Here is a 12,299-nt window from a genome sequence, read left to right as displayed (position 1 = left end):
GAGCCCAGTTTGGGTCGCGACCCATATTAAGTATATGGAAATACTGTCGAAACATGCGCGTAAAATAAAGAGTACTATTTCAAAATACCCGTTTTTGTTGCAATTAACAATACAAGCCTGCTAATGCCAGTGGTTCAAGTGGATATACACCCAGTGGAAAACAGTCAATTATTTGTTAGCGAGAATTGTTAGGCAGCGGGATGATCACGACGACACAGTGAAAGATAATGATATCACGAGAACAAGCATGAGAAAATTGCTACATTTCATAGTATATCCCTGGGAAAGAATGTAGTTCATTCTTATGTTCCATGCCAATGCTTTTCAAACTACCAAAGACTCTCAACACTTTTGCTTCTTCTCTTCTATAAAAATACATTGTAATTGTATATTCGCATTTCCATCTGTTTGTTCATGCTCCCAGATAACCGAGCAGCGGCCTCCAAGGAGGACGGGGTCCCCTTTCAAGAAACCCTGTCATAAACTAAAAGAGGCGACCGTGCTTCTCTTGCCTGTTGTCATGCTGTCCCTGGAATTTAGCTACAACAAAAATTTCACAAGAACGGATTTTTAAATTTTATGATTAATATTCTCAACAATGAATGATATACGGGTGGTAAAATGCCAAGTTATTCCAACAACATGATCATGTTTTGCAATTTACAACTAATATTTTGTATGTAACTTTGTTTGACAGAGCCCCAAGAGCTCTAACTACAAATATCAAATATGTGAGGCCAAAAAAAGCAGTGGCACACTACAACATTGTCAAATGTGCTGTATTTACGATAGATAATAGGTTTACCAAAAAGAATTACATGAAAAATGGTAAAATAAAGATCAATTCAGCAATATCTGCTTGGTGATATATGCATCTGTTGATGATGTGTTTGTTTCGGAAGTTTAATAACAGAATTAATTGTGGTTGTTGGGGATGTTTTATAAAAAGGTTGCATGGAAAAAAGTTTTCACAAAATGTCAAGGTTTGATAGTAGTAGAGAAGTAGAAAAAATACTCCCATTTTTTTTTTTTTTTCATTTGATAACCACGCCACAGAACTTCCCCGATAAGTATACGCAGCAATTGCGAGAGGCAGAAATGCCAAGATGGGATTTCATCGCATTGCAAACCAATATTAGCAATTCTTATATATATTCGCGCATTCCCACCTGAACAGCGTGGAAAAGATTATACCCATCTACACACTTTAAGAACTATGTCAGTGAGCTTCATATTATCGAATATCAGTAAAGGAATAGTGCAATGGGAAAAGACATATAAGGCGGAACTTTCAGTAGTATACAATCAAATAATCTTATTGTAGAATATATATTTAAAAACATTTCGTCACGCCAACTGCAGTCCGATACTTTTTGTCTCTGGCTGAGCTTAGATACCAATTGACACTCATGTAAACTGGTAAGACTGTAAGAGGCACGCGATGGAGCAGATACTAAGAGTATCCATCCCCCAGCTGTCATTTGAGAGGGTACTGCTGTTTTTATTGCAGATGTTACTGATCTTTTTGTATTTAAGATTTACTGGCATCACCGATTTAAGAATATTGGAAACCAACACGCAATATTACAAAACTTACTTTTAACACGAGGTTTGAATGAATGAGAAAGCTGAAACTAGTATTCTTTAGAACAGCATACAAATTCTATGGAATGAAATCATACACAAAAGCTCGTCAAAAACCTATAGCTCAATAATCAAGTGGAATTTGATACATGTGCGCAAAAATGTGCGCGTTACTACGTACAACCGAAGCACGCAGGAAGATGTGTGTGATGTACTAGTATTCAAAACTTTGACTCAACTATGTTGGCATAACAGGTGCACATCTCGGTTTCGCATACGCATACCTTCTATCTCCACAAGAATATATTAATTTTGCCAAAGTCAATGCAGCACTGAAAGGTTGCGGTTCTTCCAAAAGAAAACTCGTTACACATCTTTAGATACCAGTGGATGGTTTTACATGGCCTTGTTCTGAGTGAAAGACGAGGTCAAATATTCCAATCCAATTCAACTAATAAAATATTTCCCAAGTCCCTAAGCTTAAACTAGGAAAACGAAATGCGCGCGGCAACGCAAATGTAGTTTGAAGAGCGCAATAGAAAGTGGCTAGATGCTGTCGATGGATCTTGGCTTGTATTAGTGAAATAAACTACTATTTATTCTACTAAAATTAAATTTCTGACATTGTAAGGAGATTCAATGTTGCCATGTATGCAAAACTAAACCATGTAGTTATGAAATAATTGTTTTTAACAAAAAGGCGCTCCTGAAGTATTCGTACCAAGATGGCGCACAACCTGAACATTGTATGTTTACCAAGTTAGGGTTCAGGATGTGCGTCATCTTGGGCCGAATACTTTAAATCCACTTAAAAAAAATTGCTCAACATTATATACTCCACACCCACCTGGGTATCATTATATATGTCATATACATTATATCTAAACAATAAAAAAAACTTTATGTCCCAAAACAATGTTAAGGCCCGATTCTGCCGGACTATTGATTCCCATTACATCATTAACCGCAGGGCGTTATACTTCTTTCACCGCCCTGATCCGTGCATCTGGTACAATCAAATGGTTAACTATTCTGGCCAGACGAGATTCTCGTACGACTGAGACTAACGTCACCTCTTGAGGCGAAAGTATTGGAAATTCGAATCGACCCGAACAACGAAAAATGTCCTGTTACAAACTTCTTCAACCAGCAACGCCCATCAAGTGCGTCTCAGTGACAATTTTTTTTTATTTATTTTAATTTACTAAATCAAGATTTATAGACAACATGACATAGTCTGCTTTCAAACCACAACGCTTGTTTCGATTTATTGGAAATTGGTTAAATCATTAACTACGAAATTAACGAATAACGTAGGTCGTAGGATATCGTCGAGAAGGCGCGACTACTTGTGCCGCATTGATTACTTTACGTTGAGTTTCCATGACTTCTACAAACAGTATTGAAGAGGACTAGATGTTTAGACTCCGCGATAAGACGCCCATGACACAGAACGACAATAGCAAGTAATGATTAAATTGTTTCGAAGCGGATTTGTGTAGCAATTCAGGTATAGGATAGCTGAGTATAACAGTAAGATAAATATATTCGTTGATTCGCCAAGCAGTGAGATGCAAATGAATTATGAATATTTTAATTTCTTTCCCGAATGCTAAAACAATTACTACTGTTGTCCAGTGGTGGGAATCGTGGGTTCGCGCGAACCCGTTCTTGAAAAGTCGTGATAAATAGCGAAATGGTTTCAGTTTTAGAAGTTATATTTTTCATTATTTTGTTCAAAGTATATTAATGAGAGAAATACTTTGATAAATTATGCACATAGTTTAAATATTCCATTTCGAATTAAATATTTACTCTCTGGCCCAAAAGTTATTCCCTTTGTAATTAAGTTTTTTTTTCTCCACGTGGCTTGTGTTTTACATAAATTCCGTAACTATTTTAAGGCTATTTTATACTGCAATTGATCGGGGTAGAATGTTCCATTAGTATGTTCGACTTATGTGGACCTGTTTTGTCTAGAAAATTATTTTCAGTCTGGCACGCATAATCCTGGTAATTAAAAGCGCCATAACTTATAATAATAATACTGAAAGATCGCAGCGAACATGTAACACATATATATATATTTCAACTGTTGACCAGCGTTATATTCGGCAAATCGAAAGTTATGTATTAGATTCATGTAAAGCGTTTCATGGTATTGTAGTTTACATAGTGACACACATACATTTTCTGAAATGTCAGAACCCGTTGTTAGAGAACACAGTCCTAAAAATTTTGAAACCCATTACTAGTCACCAACGGAAATAAAAATTTTATAACAGACACAATGCTTTTTGGCATATGTTGCAAGAAGCAGCACGACCACGTGGGGTTATCAAATTCAATTTTTTTATATTTACTGTTATGAGTAGGTTTTACAGTTATTAGAAGACTTAATATATAATAAAATTAGTAGACAATTATACCGGTGAAAACATGTGCCGACTGCACAGTGGGTATGATCTCTGGAGTTATATGCATAAAGGAACTGCTGCGATTTTCCGCATGGTTTTATGTAGAATTTGCCTCACTATAATTAGTTGTAATAAGCTTGCAAGGCCAAGTCGTACCCTTTGTCCAAAAAAGGCCAGGTAAATCAGTCACTGATATATAACAATACCTTGAATGAAGCCTCCATAGACTTACCTCGATGTCAGAGTTATCCAAGCTATACAAGAGCGCAGTTTCATATATCTCGGTTGGTTCATTTGGAAGAATGATAGATATATATAATAAAACAAAAAAACGTTGCATTATCAGTGAATCGATCGCGACTAGAGAAAAATAGTGTTGAAAAAGACTAAGACTAATGCCTAGCTCATAGCCGTATATATATATGTACGTAATATTTACTAATGTATGTTACTACGTAGGCTACATTTGACATGACACTCTTCAAATAAATCTAATACGTAAGACGCTAGTCGTCAGCAAAGTTCCCTCTAAGGTGCGCTGGGCGATTTGCGTATGAAAATCTCATTCTCGCGCACTTGCATCATTATGTTTTCGAAGCGTGGCTCGTCATATTTTTTCTTTTTTCTTTCGTGGCCCATTTTCGTTGCACAAAAATCCTGTGGCCCATTAACTTTTCCACCCAAAGGAAAAACTAAAAGAAAAATAATCAATTTTTTCTGCAAAAATAGACACTTTCACTTTGATAATATTTAGGAGAAAATTGCCACCTGTAACAAAAGCAGCATCATCATTCATTGCTACTTCCATCAAATTTAACTAAATTTATCAACAACTCTAGCAATTTTTAATAGATCTGTGGCCCCCTTGTAAATGTTTGTGTGGCCCAGTAGTGGGCCATTGCCCACGGGTTGAGAACCGGTGGCCTAGCTAGAATGCCCGTTCAATGTTTGACGTGTGATTGCCACTGTTAATTGTGATGTCACACACGTGTATGTTACGTTCACGTACCTTAATTTCTCTGGAATCATCTGGGAAGGGCTATTTTAGTCGAGTCTACAGCGCTGGTCGGTGTCGCATTACAATCATTTTTTTTTGAGGTAAATGTGTATATTGTTCGCATTCTGCTAATATTTCACAAATTTTGTAAATCATTTAGGACTCTGCTCAGCGTCAAAATATTCTTGCCAGTAAAACAAACATTTGCTCAGTGTAACATTTTCTTAGAGGGAACGCTGGTCGTCAGCTTGAAAGCGGGGTAGCTGATCTGACGTTGCCGTCTGAAACAAGAAATTTCGGAATGCCAAAACTCAAACAGTTTAGCGGTGGTCGTACGATGTCACTTTTGCGAATGGTTTAGTTGGCACTGTTTCTCAAAATATAGTACAGCCGCTATTACCACAGTAGTTAATGCAAAAATTCTAAAATCACTAATTCTGAAGTTGACGATGAGCTTTCACCTGAACAAAATTTATTGTCCATTCAGGAGAAAAGTTGCACTTTATGAACTCGATTTGAAAAATCGATTTATAAAATGACTTCTTGAGTCGATCCAATATTTGTTTCATAATGATATAAAAGTGCCAACTTATTCCATTAATCAGGCACAAGCGGACATTTACTCATGGTAGAAATTGTTTTATTTCTGCGCGAACGCGAAAGTCGTAATATACAGTGCGACACATATACATATATATATATATATATAAATTTATTTTTGGATTCATGTACCGAGAAGCGCTGATGTTTATTGACACAATGTACGAGTATGTAATATAGAGATATATATAGAATATCAAATTAAAAGTTTGATGAAGTTTTTCATTAGCGACGGAGAGATAAAATTTTCGTAATAAGAACCTGCCTACATGTTATTGAAGGTTCATGGGGGCTCCCGAAGTATTCGAACCAAGATGGCGGACATCGGAATGTAATATATATGTGTACTAGGTTAGGGTTAGGCCATAATTTTAGGTATAAATACTACGGAAGGCTCTTGGCTAGTCTTCGAACTGATAATAGGACTAAAATAAGGAAAATTGGAAAAAAAATTATCGCCTAACCCTAACCTGTACCCATGTTACGTTCCGATGTCCGCCATCTTGGTTCGCATACTTCGGAAGCACCGATTCATGTATATAATTTCAACTATATATTGTTTGTTCTAGCCGTTTTATAGGTGAATAATATAATATAAAATCGGAATCGATTAGGGATTCGGTAAAATGCCGTAAACTCGATATCGAATCCGATTCCTAAAAATATGTGGATTCGACTCGAATACGAGTCCGGATCCGAATGTTGCCCCATCCCCAGAAAATACCGTTGTGGCATAACGTCTTATTTTCCTGCACTCGCCAAGGAAAAACCCTGTTAAGACTGCCCAATTATATTAACAGTCGCAGTCTCTCGTGCATCATTCTAAGACGGGTATGATAACAGAAAGACATTTTACGGTGTCGGATGACATGAGCACGACCGGCAACCAATTGAGTTGTCAACCTTCTGGCATTTTAACGGTTGGCCGTAGTTACATTACTCAAGTCGATGTTTTGGTTGCGAACCTTACAATATTGTTAGTTGAGGAAGCGCGAGAATGATTTTATGATCAGTTACCCAGTGATGAGCTGGAAAAATTGTAACAACCGGAACGCACCTAATTTGCACAACGCCGATGTTTACGGAAAGTTTTGTCTGTCCTAGGATGGGGTCGAAGAACTGCGATGAAATATGAAGAAATTATCTGAAATACGTCGGTGTAAAATTACACAAATATTCATAGCAGTTAAATACAAATGTTGTTATTTGGAAGGCATAGAATGAATTTCCATGAGTCATAGATCGTGAAAACATCTTTTACCCGTTGCTGATGTACTAATTATTTGTCTGATGTGATGTAATAAAATTACGAATTATGATGAAACAAAACATAAATTAATAACTAAGTTTACCAGAGAAACTAGACTTTTTGTACCATAATTTTATTTCAGCAACAGGAACGCAAATGCAATAAAATGCATATGCGTTCCGGCTACAGCTCACCACTGCCCAGATGAGAGGCCGTGGTATTCCCGATGAGTGGTACTATATGGCCCGGTACCCGATCAAAAGAGTGAATAAGCATCGTGCTAGAAAAAAGAGAGCCTACATCCATGAAAGATTGGACTGGCTACGCTTTTGGACCCGACCTAGGTGTGACATTTGACTCTCAAGTCATCTGTAAATAATACCTGTAATGGTAACCGGACGAGAGACCGTGGTTCGCCATATATTTAAACAGTCTTTCCTCTTCCGGGGATAAATATGAAGAATCTTATCCCATCATCATTGGGATGAATAACATTTTACTTGTTTTACAGAATTTTGTTTTCTTTATATACTTAGTTACACCATCAATGCTACTGACGAAGTTTTCTGATTACACAACTACGGCAAAATGTGTTTCATATTTTCAGCCATTTGGGGGGTAAGTATTGGCGACTAAAAAAACTAGTTTTTGATTTAAGATGTGTTTCATATCGACTTTATTTGATAAGTAAAATAACGATTTATTTTATTGGAACATGACATTACTGAACATCTTATTTTCATAAATATAATATCACTAAAAACGACATCATGCGCCCTAGAACCTTTTCTATTTCGAAAATGAGGATTAAATTTCTTCTATCTCTCCATTTATCTCCCACATAATATAACAAGTCTCCCATGAGATTAACAAAAAAATTGCGGTCACTAGTTGGTGCTCGCGAACCACCGATCGTCGACCCTATCACAACTTGGTGTCGGTAGGTGGCGCTCCGATTTCGATTTTTATATTCATCAATAATCGAGATTTCGACATCACCATCGGTGAAGCACCCAGCCTACATTTTTGCCATTAATCAAAGGCACTTCATAATTTTTCCATAAGTAGTATTGAAAAATGGCGCCTAATGCTTATTCACAAATTTGATAACCTTATTTTCAAATAAGATCTTAATTACGTTACAACTATGACGTCAGTCAACTGCAAAAACTAAACGTCACATATTTCGTCTTCAACACCGTCGTCTTTCGCTTCAACTTTCAAAAATAAAAATGGTATTTCATTGCGGTCTTTAGTGGTTTAAGATAATATCTTCCTTTCATAATCTAGCAACTCGACTCGGACTGAAACTTTTATTCTGCTTATTGGTTCAATTTATCCGTTTACGCAACTAGGAGATGTGGAGTCGAAGCTATTTCTATCCCAAATGCACTCCAAACTCCGGCTTATTTATAAATCTCATCCAACTTTCGACAAGTTTCAACGAGACTTTAAGAATAAAAAGCTTTGTCTCGTTTCAGTTAAAAAATTCATCTTCTGAAATTTTGATTCTTTTGGGCATAAAATCTAAGTCCACATCACAACTTTGGAAAGCTTTTAACTTTTACTTCGACAGGGAGATAAACACCGCACACCGACTGCACAGTCATATTATGCAATCGCATGAGATATGCTCTCAAAAATGCACGAGAAGGCCAAATTAATATTATAACCACCGCAGTCAGAAAAATTCATAATTATCAACGAATGACATATGAAAACGTGTCCGTAAATTATAAGAAAAACAAAACAATTTTACGTAAAACATCGGGCCCCGTAGGGATTGACTGAATAATAAAATAAAAGTAACAACAACAATTCGGCAAAATAATCTATATTTTGTTCATTTTGGTACCTCATTAGGCCTTTTTAATTTTTGTCTCCTTCAGCGTCAAACATCGCATTAATTAAGCTTTGTTTATCTAGATTCTAAATTCTAGAATAATAGTTCGGGGGTAAAACACAGTTTAAAAAAAATTGGAAACTTTTTTTAAAATTGATGTTGTTACCGACAACCATACAACAACAAATTAGTAAAACCATTCACAGGTCGACTGCGTATTAAAATAGTTGTTTGAAACATTTGTCGCTTTTATCAACATTCTCTGAAATCGAAAAAGTCGCAGTTACATTGACGTCAATATACAAAACAAACATATGCGATTCTGCCCGATAATACACTCTCTCTACTCTAATGTAACCTTACAGTAACCAAATATTTAACAAGGCTGGGTGTACTTTGTACCGTTAAAGGCTAACGGAAAAATTTACAAAACCGTTGATGTCATATTTATACACATCCTTTGGGATATGAAATGCAAACGACCGCATTTCACCCATCTTAAATAAACGATTAAAGTTTGTTTAATACAAGGTTGTACCAACACAGATATCAAATCGAGGATATCTCAGGTCAATTGCATAAAAAAGCACTGCACTTACGTTTACTGGTAATAATTATAAAATGTACACAATGATTGATTAAAATTCCGATCATGAATAATTAATAAATTTATTAATTGTAAAATTTAGATATATTTATGAAATACCCAATTTTGTATGCTTCAACAAAAGTTATGTATTTGGCATCATTCACAACAATCTTTAAAGATACAGCAATTGGTAAAGAATTTAATAAATATAGGAAAGAGAAAGTTTTTCTCCATTCGCAGTTTGGTAAGCACGATTGCAACGAATTATAAGCAAAATTTGGGTAAAAATGAGCAATGATCAAATCCATTAACACGAATCTCGCGCGTTGGTGCATGTACTTGATAGGCACCAAGTTTTCTGAAGAGATCGGCGATTGTGCAGGCGGTGAAATATTGGGTCTCATACGACTCAAAAAAAAAAAAAAAAATTGAAAATAATAAAAGTAATGTTCCTAGCAACTACTTTCGTCTCCAGGTACTGAACCTTTGAAATCGCTTGGTATGACATTTGCGGAGAAAAAACCCTTTTCCAACAACAGCAAATTTAACCCAAACAACGAAAACATTCAAAACATTCACATATATATGTACAATACGTTCCCAAAAACGGGATTCACAGGAAAAGAAAGATACATTTTGTATCTCCGACTACTTAAAATTTGAAAGCCATTGATCCTGCAATCCACATATTTCCTACATATTCAATTAATTCTATTCCTATTTTATTTCAGTGCTTCAAGGGTGTCTGTTGCTGCTGCTGTGGAACAGCTTTCTTCGCGTGTTGCCCATGTTGCGCTGAAGTCGCCTGCTGTGTTGCTTGCTGTAAATGTTGTTGTTGCTGTTGTTGGGATGGCGATTAGAATGTAACTGGATTATTCTCCGAAAACATTAGACTCTTTTGGACTGCATACTGTTAGGAATATGTGCTTTTTAGTAGCTGATTTATTAGGTTTTCAATTGATTTTAGTGTGTTAACTAGAATATGGATCTAGCCGTGGAATTCTTTGTTAATGCTTGATATATGTTGGAATAGCCCTCTAATTAGTCAATGTATGCGGAAATCAGTTATGGGCCGGGTTTGGCTAAAATTAGTGTCTGGAAATTTATCTAGCCTAGTGCCTTCATTGCGACTCTAGTCGTGTTATTAAAGTCAAAACGCACTGATTTTTATTCCTTGAGTAACATTTGCTATTTTGTGTCGTCTTAGCTGTCTGTATTTTGTCTCTCTATCCAATACCAAATTGTACAAATATTTGAGCCTTTTAATAGCGTCTGTTTAAAAAATATTGGTCCAAATTCATTCATGACGTTTTTTTTAAAGTCGTCTTATGCTTTTTTTCATTCAACAGCTTTAGCTGTTATATTCATCATGATTAACCCAATGTGTGAACAACTTTACAATATGATACTAAGTTTGATCGAGTTTCCCAAAATCATGACATCAAAATTCGCTCTAATTTTTTTTATTGCTTTGTGCATCCTTACATTTATTGGTCAACATTTTATAGTTACGTATATGTAAAGGTAGTGAAATTTTAGTATTATTAACTTGTAGTATTCAGTAGTTGTGATTGTAAAATAATATGTTTTTGTTCAATTTCATAGTTTTGATAGTATTTGCAGAGTAGAATACATAAAATTGACTATTATAAACTAACTTTAAATTTTAGACACTATAATGGATCTTTTGGCCAAATTGTTTTTGTAGGTAGCACAAATCATCTATTTTGTAAATTAATGAACTAATCTCTTTCAACTTTTTAGTAGTTCACAGAAAACAGTAGTCTACTTCCATGTTACTTAAAACGAAATTAATTCTAACTTGACTATGAAATGCTAAAAACTGCAATTAATTTTCAGTCCTACCACATATCAATGTGTACGAAATTTTTTTTTGAATATTACTCTAGGAATATGACTGTGACTGACAGTGTTCTGCTTGTATTGATTGTATTTTTTAAGCGATATTGAAATAAACTGATGTTTTGGAAATGTTTGTATGTTCGGATTCGCTCTATACTTTAGAAGCATCTGCAAACAACAGTCAAATTGAAAACTATCAAGCATTAAAGTCATTTCTACGTGTCTGGGATTCAATAATAATGGGTAAAAATAGACAAATACTGGTTATAGTCTTGTAATACGAGAATCATGTTTTGACCTTTAAGCGTGTAGCGTGACTGGGAACACTGACTAAGCGTAGAAAACTGGGCTCTCCAGAAGTATGTGTACCAACATGGATATAACTAACTTTGTTCGCCTATTTTACATCAAGTTGCGTAAAACGACGGAAACCTATAGGCAGAGGGTATAATTACTTGGCTAACACAGACAGTCCCCGAACTCGTAATAGAGCTTAAATATGGAAAATTGGAATACAATTATAGCCAAACCCTAACCTGGTACACACACTACCGGAGTACCCAAAATTGAGCTGTAGTAATCAAATGACTTTTGTGATGAACTAATTCCGGTACCGGAGGATTGACAAAAAACTCGGCTTCAGCTCCCGATTCCGAAATACGAAAATTTTGAATACAAAAACCTTGTAGTTTGCTACTTAATTTATTGCAGTTAAATAAAAGTTTCGATTTTGATCCGACACTTAGTCGGATTCAAAATTCAAGTCCTAGATTACTATTTAGCAAATTCTAAAGTAAGCTATTTTAAGCGTTCTCAATAAGGTACTGGGAATGGTTAACATATCAACTAATTTATGAATAAATTTAGAGATCTCTTCCTGTTGGCATATTTTTGACCTCTGAAAATTTAAATAAATGTCAACTCTCAAATGAATGAAATAAATCTCCAATTTGTCCTCGTAGTTATCTTTTTAGTTTGTGAATTTCATTTTTCAAGGGAACACTTTTCTACGTAGTAACTCATGACATGATTCATAAAACTGTAAGATTTATGATTAGTTCGTTCCATTCGTTTGCCAAGTAAACACTCGTTATAGCGATTCAGACAATCAAATAGCAATATTTGGATTGGGAGCGGCTGGTTATCTTTCTTGCCTT

The 12,299-nt window shown here is 35.4% G+C and overlaps 1 long non-coding RNA gene across 1 annotated transcript; it reads left to right on the top strand.

Moving 5' to 3' along the window:
• Positions 1–7,362: 7,362 nt before the first annotated feature.
• Positions 7,363–11,139, top strand: LOC120334945 (uncharacterized). Its single transcript, XR_005568588.2, has 2 exons — positions 7,363–7,465; positions 10,011–11,139. It is a non-coding gene; the product is annotated as an uncharacterized LOC120334945 (long non-coding RNA).
• Positions 11,140–12,299: the final 1,160 nt, after the last annotated feature.

The sequence above is a fragment of the Styela clava genome, chromosome 1, assembly GCF_964204865.1.
Source record: "Styela clava chromosome 1, kaStyClav1.hap1.2, whole genome shotgun sequence".
NCBI lineage: Eukaryota > Metazoa > Chordata > Ascidiacea > Stolidobranchia > Styelidae > Styela > Styela clava.
Note: the sequence above shows the minus strand (reverse complement) of the source record. Positions and strands in the feature narration are given on the sequence as shown.